The sequence below is a fragment of the Chrysochloris asiatica genome, unplaced genomic scaffold (assembly GCF_000296735.1).
Source record: "Chrysochloris asiatica unplaced genomic scaffold, ChrAsi1.0 scaffold00323, whole genome shotgun sequence".
In the NCBI taxonomy this organism is placed as follows: domain Eukaryota; kingdom Metazoa; phylum Chordata; class Mammalia; order Afrosoricida; family Chrysochloridae; genus Chrysochloris; species Chrysochloris asiatica.
Genome location: NW_006408841.1, coordinates 1953471 through 1967275, shown reverse-complemented (window position 1 = coordinate 1967275; position 13805 = coordinate 1953471). Strand labels below are relative to the sequence as shown.

Here is a 13805-nt window from a genome sequence, read left to right as displayed (position 1 = left end):
GCTGGTAGTTTCGAACCGCTGACCTTAAGGTTCGCAGCCCGATTCGTAACCACTACGCTACCAGAGCTCCTTTCTATAAAGAGTTAGATCCTTGGAAATCCTGTACAAGTTTGCTATGAGTCAGAACCGACTCCACGGCACATACATACAACAACAAGGTATTTACCAGGAGTCCTCGTATGGTGCTGTAGGATAACCACTGGACCCCAAGGTCGGCTAGAACAGCAAGGTCAGTGGTTCAAACTCATCAGCCACTCATCTGAAATGCTATATAGGGTCCCTATGAGTCTGAATGGAATCAATGCCACTTAAGAACAACAAGGTATTCACTAGTATTCTGATTATTCAGAAGAGACACCAAGGCTTTGCTGCTTAACTTACTAGATGTTCAGACACAATGTCAGCTCATGGGTCAAATGTAGATAGTACAAGTAGTGTAACACATTCAATAACTTCATCAAATATGTCATATATGTGTATGCACATACATGGATATATAATATATGTATGGATATATATGTTATCATTGTTAAGTGCCCTTGAATTAATTCCAACTTATAGCAACCCTGCATAGGGTTTTCTAGAAGCAGCTGGTGACCTTGAACTTCCAACCTTGTGGTTCAAACCAACTTTGCAGTCCAATGCATTAACCCACAGCACCACATGAGGGCTCTCTCTCTATATATAAATACTGTTGTTGGTAAGTGCCATCAAGTCAATTCCAACTCATAGTGAGCTTGTATAACTTTTTCAAAGAGTGGCTGCTGGGTTTAAACTGCCAACCTTATGGGTAGCAGTCCAGTGTTTATAGTATATTGCCACATCAGTGGTTCAAAATCCCCAACTGCTCCTTGGAAACTCTGTACAGGGTTTCTAGGAGTCAGAACTGACACAATGGCACCTAATCACAGCAACAGCAATAGTTAAGTAGCTCGTATACATGAAACTGTAGACTCAACTGCTCCAACTTCCTGAGCACACCTACCATTATGAATCCTCTACAGTAGGTGCCAATATTTTAAATATAGGTTTGCTATTGTTGTTAAGTGCCATCAAGTAGGTTCTGACTTAGACCGTAGTCACAACAGAATGAAACACTGCCCAGTATTTTTTATTGTGTAGATCATGACAAGCTATGGACAACATTGTGAGGAATGAGTATCCGGAGCACTTATCTGTGCTCATGAGGAATCTGTACCTGGACCAATTGGCAGTAGTTTGGACAGAACATGGGGATACTGAATGGTTTAAAATTCAAAAAGGTGCTCAACAAGGTTGTATTCTTTCACCATACTTATTCAACTTGTATGCTGCACAAATCATCCAAGAAGCTGGGTTCTATGAAGAAAAACGTGGCATCAGGATTGGAGGAAGACTCACTAACAACCTGCAATATGCAGATGATACAACCTTCCTTGTTGAAAGTGAAGAGGACTTAAAACATTTGCTGATGAAGATAAAAGAGCACCGCCTTCAGTATGGATTACATCTCAATGTAAAGAAAACAAAAATCCTCACCATTAGACCGATAAACAACATTCTTATCAAAGGAGAAAAGATTGAAGTTGTCAAGGACTTCATTCTTTGATCAATTATCAACACTCACAGAAGCAACAGCCAAGAAATCAAATGGTGTATTATATTAGGCAAATCTGCTGCGCAAGACCTTTTTAAAGTATTGAAGAGCAAGGATGTCAGCTTGAGGACTAATTTGCCCCTGACCCAAGCCATGGTAATTTCAGTAACCTCATATGCATGTGAAAGCTAGACAGTGAATAAGGAAGACAGTAGAAGAATTGGTGCTTTTGAGTTATGGTGTTGGAGGAGAATATTGAAAGTGCCATGGCCTGCCAAAAGAACCAATAGGTCTTTTGTGGAAGAAGTGCAGCCAGAGTAATCCTTGGAGGCCGAGATGACCAAACTTTGTTTCTTATACTTCAGACATATTGTTAGGAGGGACCAGTCACTGGAGAAGGATATCATTATTGGTAAGGTGGAGGGTCAGTTAAAAAGAGGAAGACCCCAACGAGATGGATTGGCCAAGTTGCAGCATCAGTTGAGTCAACCGTGGCAATAGTAGTGAGGCTGAACCAGAATCAGGCAGTGTTTCGTTCTGTTGTGCATAAGGTCACTATGGGTCGGTATTAACTGGATGGCAGCTAACAACAATAATAACCACCATGCCTTTGCATAGCCAATAAAGCACAAACAAACATCTTTCCAGTATTTGCTGCTATCAGCCAAGATTCATCTAATATTAGCAATAGTATCCCTCATTCCACATTCTCTTCTGAAACTAGTTTGAATTTCCTGTCAGTTTACTGTTTCCTTCACTTAATTATGTTCAGCAAAATTTTAGCTGCCCCTTGTGACCCAATTTTCAGCCAAACAGTAGGTAAGTATATAGGGCTGAAAAGAACTCTAGCAAGCTATGCTCACCATGGAATGGTCAATCATTTGAAATCAAAAGGACAACAATTTTCTAAGGACAGAGTTGACAAGGATGATGGATCGAATTCAAATAGAAACCACATGGAGAAGGTGGGATAGATAACTCTTGTTTCATGGAGGGGATGATAATCATATATGTTTTGCTGAAAGTACAGCTGATGGTCTGGTCTGTCAACCTTCACTCAATTCCTGTTCTTTCCACAATAAAAAGTTAAAAAATAGAGTTCTGAAAGAAAACAATTTTAGTTGCATGTGATATTAATGATACTGTTCTATGAGTTCTACATTCCATTGGGCCACCTTTCTTTAGAATATGCCTAAACGCAGATCTCTTTCAGTTTGTTGGTTGGTATTTGTTGGCATAGATAAGCAAGTGCCTACAATGCTGCATCTCTTTGTTGATATATTTCAATTTACATTCTGTGAGTTCCTGGAAACCTTTTTGTTGCCAATGCCTTCAGTACAGCTTGGACTTCCTTTAATACCATTGATTCGTAACCTCATGAAATGGTTGAGTATGGCCATTTATTTTTCTGGTACAGTGATTCTATGCATTCCTTGTACCTTTTTTGATGCTTTATGCATCGTTCAATATTTTGTCCATAAAATTGTACCATATTGCAACCTGAGATGATTTTTGTTTTTGATTTTTTCAGCTAGAGAAATGCTGTGTGTTCTTTGCTTTTGGTTTTCTAACTCTGAGTCATTGAATATTTCATTTTAATACTTTGCTTTGTTTTCTGGAGTTGCCCTTTGAAATTTTCTGTTCATCTCTTTTATTCCATCATTTTTCCTAATCACTTTTACTTTTCTGCTTTCAAGTATAAGTTTCAGAGTCTCTTTTGGTGTCCACTTTTGTGTTTTCTTTCTTTTCTGTATTTTTAATGACTCTTTGCTTTACTGATGTATGATATCCTTGATATAAAACTGTCATATGATGACTGCTCTGGTCTTCACCCAATAGTGTCTAAAGTATCAAATCTGTTGTAGAGATGGTCTTTAATTTCATGTGGGATATACCTGAGGTCATATTTTCACTTTTATGGATGTTTTAAGTTTCTTTAGTATCTGCCTGAATTTTCATATGAGCAATTGATGGTTTGTTTTACAGTCTGCCTCTGGCCAGTTTGGGCTGATGATATTGACCTTGTCTATCATCTCTTCACATAGATATAGTCAATTTGCTTTCTGTGTATTCCATCAGGTGAGGCCCACGTGTATAATCACTGTTCATGATGTTGGGAAAAAATGTGTGTGCAATGAATAAGTTGTTGGTCTTACAAAATTCTATCATGAGATCGCCAGCATCATTTCTATCACCATGATTTCCAACTACTGATCTTTCATTTTTGTTTCTAACTTTCACATTTTCATCACCAGTAATTATCAATACATCTTGATTACATATTTGATCGATTTCTGACTGAAGAAGGGATAGAATTCTTCAGTTTCTTCGTCATTTGCTTTAGAGGTTGGTGCATAAATTTGAATAATTGTCATATTAACTGGTCTTCCTTTAGACATATGAATATTATCATATCACAGATAGCATTGTCCTTCAAGAAAAATCTTGAAATACTCTTCTTTATGATGAATGCAATGCCATTTCTCTTCAATTTGTCATTCCTGGAATAGTAAACCATATAATTGCCAAGCTCAAAATAGCCAATACCAGTCCATTGCAACTTTATGTTTTATATAAAGATATCAATCTTTATGCTTTCCATATGATTTTTGATGATTTCAAATTTTCCTCGATTTATATTCCATATGGACTTCTGGTGTGGCACTGTGGGATAAGCACTTAGTCACAAGGTTGGTTTGAACTCCAAGGTTCACAGTTCAAACTCACCAGCCACTCCCTGGAAACCCTATACAGGGTCACTATGAGTCAGAAGTGACATGATGGCACTCAACAATCATAGCAGCATATTACATGTTCTTATTATTAATGCATGTTTGCAGTTGTTTCTTCTCATTTTGCCTTGTGCCTAGTCAGCAAATGAAGATCCAGAAATGTTTATTCCATCCATATCATTGAGGTCTTCACTACCTTGAGAGGACAGCTCCTCCCCAATTGTAATTTGAGTGACTTCCACCCTGAGGGCCCCATATTCAAGTACTATATCAGACAGTATTCCAGTGATATTTATAAAGTGTTCAGTAGCTAAACTTTTAGAAGTTGCCTGCCTCTCCTTCTTCCTAGTCTTAGCTTGGAAGTGCCACTGAAACCTGTCTATCGTGGGTGAGCTTGCTAGGATTTAAAATACCAATGACAAAGCTTCCAGAATCACAGCAACACACTAGCCACCACAGTCCACAAACTGACAGATGAGAGGTGGTCAAGTTTGTTAGAAATTCTAATTACAGTAGAAAACAATCCATTTAATAATCTCAGTCATATTTCAATTTAATACAAATAATATAAAATTTGGGACTTATAAAAGACTTCTGGCAATGAAGAAATAGCTTTAAATACAGTTTGCACATGTACTCAATTCTCATTTGAATTATTTTCAGGATTTATATGCCAAGCCTGGTGTCTTGGAAAAACCCATAGCTTATGTCAAACAATAAATTTATTGGATCTCGTAAGTCATGGGTATGTTGTCTTGTGACCCACACTTGCATTCTTCTTTGTGCATGCACCCTACTATTTTGAATTAACTATATGTCTATGGTCGGCATCCAAATTGTAGAAGCAGTCGTCACTGATGGTTTTCAGATTATAGGACACACCAGAGGAGATATTTTGAGGTCAAGAAACAACATATTTTTGTACTACTACTGAGACCCACTAGCCACTCCTCAGAAACCCTATAGAGGTTTCCTGTGAGTAGGAACCAACTGGATGGGACTTAACAATAACAACAGCTGATATTCCCTGACCTCTATGTTAGACCAGTGTTGGTTTAGGTGCACAGAGTATATAGAAGTCACTTCAAAACCTTGGACATTCCAAAAATTATTTTACAGGTTAACAAAGGGACATTAACCTTCTGTTTTATAAACTCCATGTAAATTGCTGAGCAAATGTTGAGTATTATTGTTCAAATTTAATGGCAATGAAGCATTGTACTTGGTCTTTTCTAATGAATTTAATAGCTGGTTAGATCCATGAATGAAGATTGAAGAGACTTCATTTGATAAAGTATGTTTACAAATAAAATTAGAAAAATATTCTCCTTTTATGAGATTTGTATAATCTTGTACTTATATTAAAGATTTGTCAAATTGCTATTGAAACATTTTTTAAAGAAGGATTTTATTGATAAGAATGGAGTAGAGAAGTCGGATCACATCATCTCCAGCAAATTTCCAATGACACTAAAACAAGAGAAGAAACTTTTGGTAACACTAACAACAACTAAATATCACTGGTGGTGGTTGTTGTTTATAATTGTATTAGTTCTGACTTATAACAAGACTATATAGAGCTTCCAAGTCTGTGTATTTTTATGGGAGCAAAAAGCCACATCTTTCTCCAATGGAGTGGCTGGTAGATTTGAACTGCTGACCTTGCAGGTAGTAGCCCAACACATAACCCACTAAACCACCAGAGTTCGTTAAAACATCAGCAGCAGCATATTAATTAAAAGGAGCAAAGAGGAAGCCACAAACCAACACTATAAACTTTAAAAATAACAATCAAAGAAATAAGCAGAAGACAGTGGCACTGTGTTCCTTCAATCTTATTTCACATCCTATTGGTCATAAGGAGTCCTGGTGTGGCTCTGTGAGACAATGCAGTGGATTGCAAAGTAAGATTGATCTGCAAGGTTGGCAGTTCAAATTCACCAGTCACTTCTTAGAAATGCTATACAGGGTCACTGTGAGTCAACACCAACTCAAAGACACTTAAGAGCAACAACATTAGTCATAAAGTCAATAGTTGTTAAGTGCCATGGAGGCGGTTCCAACTCATAGCAACCCTGTATAAGGTTTCTGAGAAGAGGCTGGTGAGCTTGAACCACGGACCTTGCAGTTCAAACAGCTTTGCAGTCTGGAACATTAACCCACAGTACCACACCAATACTCCAGAAACCTGGGAAATTCTGAGAGTTCTTACCAAAATTTGAAGTTAATGGAAAACTATCCCAGTGTGATTAAAACAAGATGTGAAAACACAGGTGGGATGGGGGGGAAAAAAAAATAGAGGTTAGTTCTCTTGAATGCAGTGAAAATTTCTGAATTTATAAGAATTGAGTTCCCTAAATCTGAGCTCTGGGCTTCTCCCCTGAGTATGTCCTCTGGTGTATAGTGAGTGCTGACTTCTGACTAAAGCCTTGCCCACACTCCCCGCAGACATATCGCTTCTTCCCTGAGTGTGTCCTCTGGTGTATAATGAGGTGTGACTTCTGACTAAAATCTTACCTACATTCCCTGCAGACATAAGGCTTCTCCACTGAGTGTATCCTCTGGATTATAATGAGGTGTGACTTCTGACTAAAGCCCCGCCCATACTCCCTGCTGGCTGATATAGCGCTTTTCCCCTGAGTGTGCCCTCTGGTTTATAGTGAGGAGTGACTTCCCACTAAAGCCTCACACACACAGCCCGCAGTCATAGGGCTTCTCTCCTGAGAGTGTCTTCTGGTGTAGAATGAGAAGTGACTTCTGACTAAAGCTTTGCACACACTTCCCACAGATATAGGACTTCTCCCCTGCGTGTGTCCTCTGGTGTATTGTGAGGTGTGACTTCTGACTAAAGCCTTACCACACTCCCCATAGACATAGGGCTTCTCACCTGAGTGTGTCCTCTGGTATATAGTGAGGAGTGACTTCCCAATAAAGCCTCACCCACATTCCCCACAGATATAAGCTTCTCCCCTGAGTGTGTCCTTTGGTTTATATTGAGGAGTGACTTTCCACTAAAGCCTTGCCCACACTGCCCGCAGACATAGGGCTTCTCTCCTGAGAGTGTCCTCTGGTGTATAATGATGTGTGACTTCTGACTAAATTTTCGTCCTCACTCCCCACAGACATAGGGTTTCTCCCCTGAGAGTGTCTTCTGTTGTATAGTGAGGAGTGACTTATGACAAAAGCTTCGCACACACTTTCTGTAGACATAGGGCTTCTCCCTTGTGTGTGTCCTCTGCTGTACTGTGAGGTGTGACTTCTAACTAAAGCCTCGCCCACATTCCCTGAAGTCATAGGGCTTCTCCTGTGAGTGTGTCCTCTGGTATATAGAGATGAGTGACTTCCCACTAAAGCCTCACCCATGCTCCCTGCAGACATAGGGCTTCTCCCCTGAGTGTGTCCTCTGGTGTAATATGAGGTCTAACTACTAAAGCTTTGCCACACTTCCAGAAGACATAGGTCTTCTCCCTTGAGTGTGTCCTCTGGTGTATTGTGAGGTGTAACTTCTGACTAAAGCCTCACCCACACTCCCTGAAGTCATAGGGCTTCTCACCTGAATGTGATCTGTGGTGAGTAATGAGGTGTGACTTCTGACTAAAGCCTCATCCACAATTCCTGCAGACATATATCTTCTCCCCTGAGTGTGCCCTCTGGTGTATAGTAAGGAGTGACTTTCCAATAAAGCCTCGTCCACACTCCCCTTAGACATAGGGATTCTCCCCTGAGTGTGTCCTCTTGTGTATAGTGATTAGTGACTTCCCAATAAAGCTTCGCCCACACTCCCAGCAGACAAAGGAGTTCTCCCCTGAGTGTGTCTTTTGGTGTATTGTGAGGTCTGACTTATGACTAAAGCCTTGCCCACACTCCCAGCAGACACAGGGCTTCTACCCTGATTATGTTTCTTGTATATAGTGATTAGTGGTTTCCCCCTAAAGCCTTGCCCACACTCCCAGCAGACAAAGGAATTCTCCCGTGAGTGTGCCTTCTGGTGTATAGTGAGGAGTGACTTCCCACATAAGCCTCGCCCACACTCCTCACAGACATAAGGCTTCTCACCTCAGTGTGTCCTCTGGTGTACAGTAGTTTGATATCTGACTAAAGTCTCACCCACACTCCCCGCACACTCACCCACTTCTTCCCTGAGTGTGTCCTCTGGTATATAATGAGGTGTGACTTTTGACTAAAATCTTACCTACACTCCCTGCAGACATAGCGCTTCTCCACTGAGTGTATCCTCTGGTTTATAATGAGGTGTGACTTCTGACTAAAGCCTCGCCCACACTCCCTGCAGACATATGGCTGTCGGGGTCTGACCTCGACATAGTTGTCACGAGTTTTTGGTTCACGAGGAGGGGAGATCCAGCGGCGATAGGGATAGCGAAAGAATACACAGACAAACAGAAGAAGAGAGACAATGAGGCACCCCAAAGCCAGGGTGGATACATCACTGGTGGGCAGGCTTGGGACTACAGGCATCATGGCCTCTGCAGGCAGCGACTCACTACCCTGCAATCTTTAATGCATGCCTTCCAACCCGTAATGCACCGCAATCTTTACTCCATGCCTTCCAACCAGTAATGCACACCTGGGGAGGCCCAGGCCTCTGTTTTATTTAGGGGAGGAGTTTCACACCAAGCTGGGAGGGACTAAAACAGGATACAGCTAACATCAGTAATTTTCCAGACATTCAGGTAACTTTACATTGTACTTCACTGGTTCGAATCCCAGGCCAGCAACTTGGATTCTCAGGCCCAATTAACATATCTATAGCCCCTGAGGTCAGTTGGGGGAAGGTGAGAGTTCTGAAGGAGATGCCCAGGTGAATGGGCTGCACCTGGAAAAGGGATTAGGGAGGATGGGTTCTTTGTCTATAGAACAAAGAACCGAGAAGTAGCTAAGATATTTTTAGTTAATCCTTTGGAGAAAGGTTTAACCTTGCAACCTTTAGTCTCGGCTTTAGGAAAATATCACATTTATCTGTGGATTTTCAAAGGCTCCAGTGTATTAATTTAATATATATACCTGAATATTAAGATGAAAGCAATTTTCCATTAACTGCCAGTGGCCTCATTTGTTACACCCAGCCCTAGAGGGCCTCGAACCTCTGACTAGTCTTATACGGTCTGCAACATATGGCTTCACTCCTGAGTGTGTCCTCTGGTGTATTGTGAGATGTGACTTCTAACTAAAGCTTTGCCCACACTCCTCACAGTCATAGGGCTTCTCCCCTGAATGTGATCTGTGGTGACTAATGAGGTGTGACTTCTGACTAAAGCCTCGTCCACAATTTCTGCAGACATATAGCTTCTCCCCTGAGTGTGTTCTGTGGTTTATAATGAGGTGTGACTTCTGACTAAAATCTCACCCACACTCACTGCAGACATAAGGCTTCTCCCCTGAGTGTGTCCTATGGTGTATAGTGAGTGCTGACTTCTTACTAAAGCCCCACCCACACTCTCCGCTGGCTGACAAAGGGCTTCTCCCCTGAGTGTGTCCTCTGGTTTATAGTGAGGAGTGACTTTCCACTAAAGCCTCGCCCACACTGCCCACAGACATAGGGCTTCTCTCCTGAGAGTGTCCTCTGGTGTATAGTGATGTGTGACTTCTGACTAAATTCTCGTCCACACTCCCTGCAGACTTCTACCCTGAGAGTGTCTTCTGCTGTAGAGTGAGGAGTGACTTCTGACTAAAGCTTCACACACACTTCCCGCAGACATAGGGCTTATCCCCTGTGTGTGTCCTCTAGTTTATTGTGAGGTGTGACTTCTGACTAAAGCCTTGCCCACATTCCCTGAAGTCATAGGGCTTCTCCATGAGTGTGTCCTCTGGTATGTAGAGATGATTGACTTCTGGCTAAAGCCTCACCACACTCCCCATAGACATAGGACTTCTCCCCTGAGTGTGTCCTGTGGTATATATTGAGGAGTGACTTCCCAATAGAGCCTCGCCCACACTCCCCGCAGACATAAGGCTTCTCCCCTGAGTGTGTCCTCTGGTGTGTAGTGAGGTCTGATTTCCCATTAAAGCCTCGCCCACACTCCCCACAGGTATAGGGCTTCTCCCCTGAGTGTATCATCTTGTGTATTGTGATGTCTGACTTCTGACTAAAGCTTCAACACACTTCCAGCAGACATAGGTCTTCTCCCTTGAGTGTGTTCTATGGTGTATTGTGAGGTATGACTTCTGACTAAAACCTCAACCACACTCCCCCAGTCATAGAGCTTCTCACCTGAATGTGATCTGTGGTGACTAATGAGGTGTGACTTTTGACTAAAGCCTTGTCCAAAATCCCTGCAGACATATAGCTTCTCCCCTGAGTGTGTCCTCTGGTGTATAGTGACTTCTCACTAAAGCTCGTCCAAACTCCCTGCAGACATAGGGCTTCTCCCTAAGTGTGTCCTCTGGTGTATAATGTTACAATGTTACAATATCTTCTGGTTCTTCCCTCTCTCCTCCCTCCAACTCCATTTTGTCTGTTTCCTTGCCCTAAGCCACAGGTGCATAGTTTAAAGGACAACGTGGCTTTTGAAAGGCCAGAGCTAAATCACCCCAGCAATAACCACTCCCTTCCTGTTGAACCTATATAAGTCCCCTCCCTTCCCGTTGACCTCCTCTTCTTCTTCCCCTCTTCCCTTCTGCCTCCTGCCTTCTTTCTCCGGCAGAGGTTACCTTCCTCACCCTGAATAAAAGTTTCTAGATGGGCCATTTGGTGTGAGGTGTGGTTGATGAGCGGTGCCGGTTTTTGGGGTTTTTTTTCCCTTTCATTAGTGTCAGAAGAGGGATGGTTGAGGTCCCCTATTTAACACTGGAAGGCCCAGGACCCCAATTCTCCCGGCCCCCTAACCTATTCATTTCAACATGCCCTCCCAGCGCCCGCAATCATCTTTCCTGACGCCTTCTCAACACCCATCACCGGCAGACTACTCTTCAGCCCTCTGGCTCGGGTAAGTCCCCTTTTGAGGCTGCCCTTGGTATGGATATTTGGACCTCGGTAACCAGGACATAAGACTTCGTCCGGGACACAGACTGGGTACCAGGTTCTGTGTCTCCCATAATGAGTTCAGAACTCACCAGAACAAGTCTGGGACTTGTCTGTTCCGCCCCCCATCCATTGGAGGGACGCCTCAGAGGGTGGTGTGGCCTCTGTTACAGACCCCCTCCTTGTGGCAGGGACATCTCCACTGGGAGCCTGGGTCCCCGTACCTCAGACTGGGTCTGAGGTGCGAGCACTGTCTGAATCTCAAGAGACGTCTTAGGTTCCAGGCACTGGTTGCTTTCTTATTCCTGGTTTCTATGGGTTCCAGGTCCTCCATACTTGCAGACTCCCCTTTAGGGTGTTTACTCTGAAACTTTGAGGGCTTAGACCTTGAACCTAAGTGTCTTATAAGTTTATGTACTCGAATTTGGCCTCAATACAAATTAGACAACCAAAACACCTGGCTGCCTAGCGGCTTGTTCAAATCAGATCTAATCTGTCCCTGACAGAGACCCCGGGTGGAATTATAATACCCAGGCAGGTATTGTCAACCGAGATAGGTACATTAATTGTATACTTCATGGGCTGTGCAAGGCAGCCATGAAAGCAATTAATTATGACAAACTTGGTGAAAATATCCAAGACAAGAATGAAAATCCTTCCGCATTTCTCCAGAGGCTCACTGAAGGCCTGCGGCAAAATACTAATCTCGATCCAGACTCTTCTGATAGCCAAAGGTTAATTATGGTGCATTTTTTTTTCTATCAGAGCAACCACGACATCAAAATAAAGCTTAAGAGGCTAAAAAGGGGTCTCCTAACCCCTCAAGCAGAGGCTCTCGCTGTTGCATTTAAAGCCTACAATGGCCAAGATGATGCAAGAACTGTAAAAGAGTACCAATTATTAGCTCAGGCCATCAACCCCACCTTGCCACCATGTGTAAGTGGAAAACCCGCAAAGCCTCTGGTACTTACTTCCGGTGCAATCAGGGTGGACATTGGGCCAAAGAATGCCCAAATCCCAAACCTCCCACCAAGTCCTGTTCCAAATGCAAGCAGAAGGGACTTTGGGGTTTCGATTGCCCCTTGCCGTCTACCTGCCATATGGTCACCGCCCTCCCCCCCGTCCCCTCAAGCGACCTTATTGGTCTAGTGGCAGAAGACCTATGAGGAGGCCCTGGCCTGTCTGGCCCAACACGGATCACCACCCAGGAGCCCAGGGTAACTTTTACTATGGCAGGTAGGATGATCGCCTTTTTACTCGATACTGGTGCTAGTTTTTCTGCATTGCAGGAATTCTGTGGACCCACCTCCCTGTGAGGAACCTCTATTGATGGGGTAGAAGGTCAAGTACAACACCTTTGGCAAACTCCCTTCCTTTTATGCAAAATTGGCATTTTGTATTTTTACATTCCTTTTTAGTCCTTCCCTCTTGCCCCATACCTTTATTAGGGCGGGACATCTTATCTAAGCTTGGCACCTCCCTCAAGTTTGACTTTCAGGGCCTCTCCAGAACTCCAACATCTTCCTTTTTCCTCTTACTATCGAAGGCTATTGAACCTCAAGCCCCTCCTTCCCAGTAGCCCATCAGTCCCGACTTTGTGAATCTTAAATTTTGGGACATACATTCCCCTTCAATAGCCAAATGCCCTCCAGTCAAAATCCTCAAGAACCCCACCCATTTCCCAGCCCAAGCACAATACCCTCTCCCACAGTCTAATCTTTTGGGATTACAACCAATTGTTAAAGAATTACTTAAAAAAGGATTTCTAAAACCAACTAAGTCTCCTACAATACCCCCATCCTGGCCATAAAAAAACCCAATGGGGCCTACCACCTAGTTCAAGACCTTCGGCCTATTAATGCAGATGTAGTCTCAATTCATCCAATAGTCCCCAATCCTTACACTCTTCTGTCTTCCATTCCCTCTAGCACCACACATTTCTCAGTTCTTGATTTAAAAGATGCCTTTTTTTCTATCCCTTTACACCCAGATTCCCAAAATATTTTTGCTTTCACTTGGATTGATCCTACATCAAAGGTGTCCACTCAGCTAACCTGGACAGTCTTGCCACAAGGTTTCCAGGATAGCTCTCACCTCTTCAGACAAATCCTAGCCCAAGACCTATCCCTTCTTCATGTACGGACCTCCCACTGTATTCAGTATGTAGATGATCTCCTACTTTTTGCCCTATCACTAGCAGAGGTCCAGCAAGATATGTATGCCCTTAATTATATTGCAGAAAGAGGATATAAAGTTTCACCCACAAAAGTCCAACTTTTTAAATAGCAGGTTACATATTTAGGAGTGTCTTTGTCTCCAGGTTTCAAATCCATCACTGTTGACAGAAAACAAATGCTTCGAGATATCCCTGTTAATAAACAAGAGCTTCTCTCCTTTTTAGGTCTAGCAGGATATCTTCGGGCCTGGACCCCAAATTATTCCCTTTTAGCAGCACCCCTTTATGATGCCTCAAAAGGCAATCCCCATGAACCTCTAGACCCTTCTATTGCTACCCCAT

At 42.7% G+C, this 13805-nt stretch overlaps 1 pseudogene; it reads right to left on the bottom strand.

Annotated features, from left to right (window-relative positions):
• LOC102832849 overlaps window positions 1-12282 on the bottom strand; it is a 23296-nt pseudogene extending 11014 nt beyond the window's left edge.
• Between the last annotated feature and the right edge of the window lie 1523 nt (window positions 12283-13805).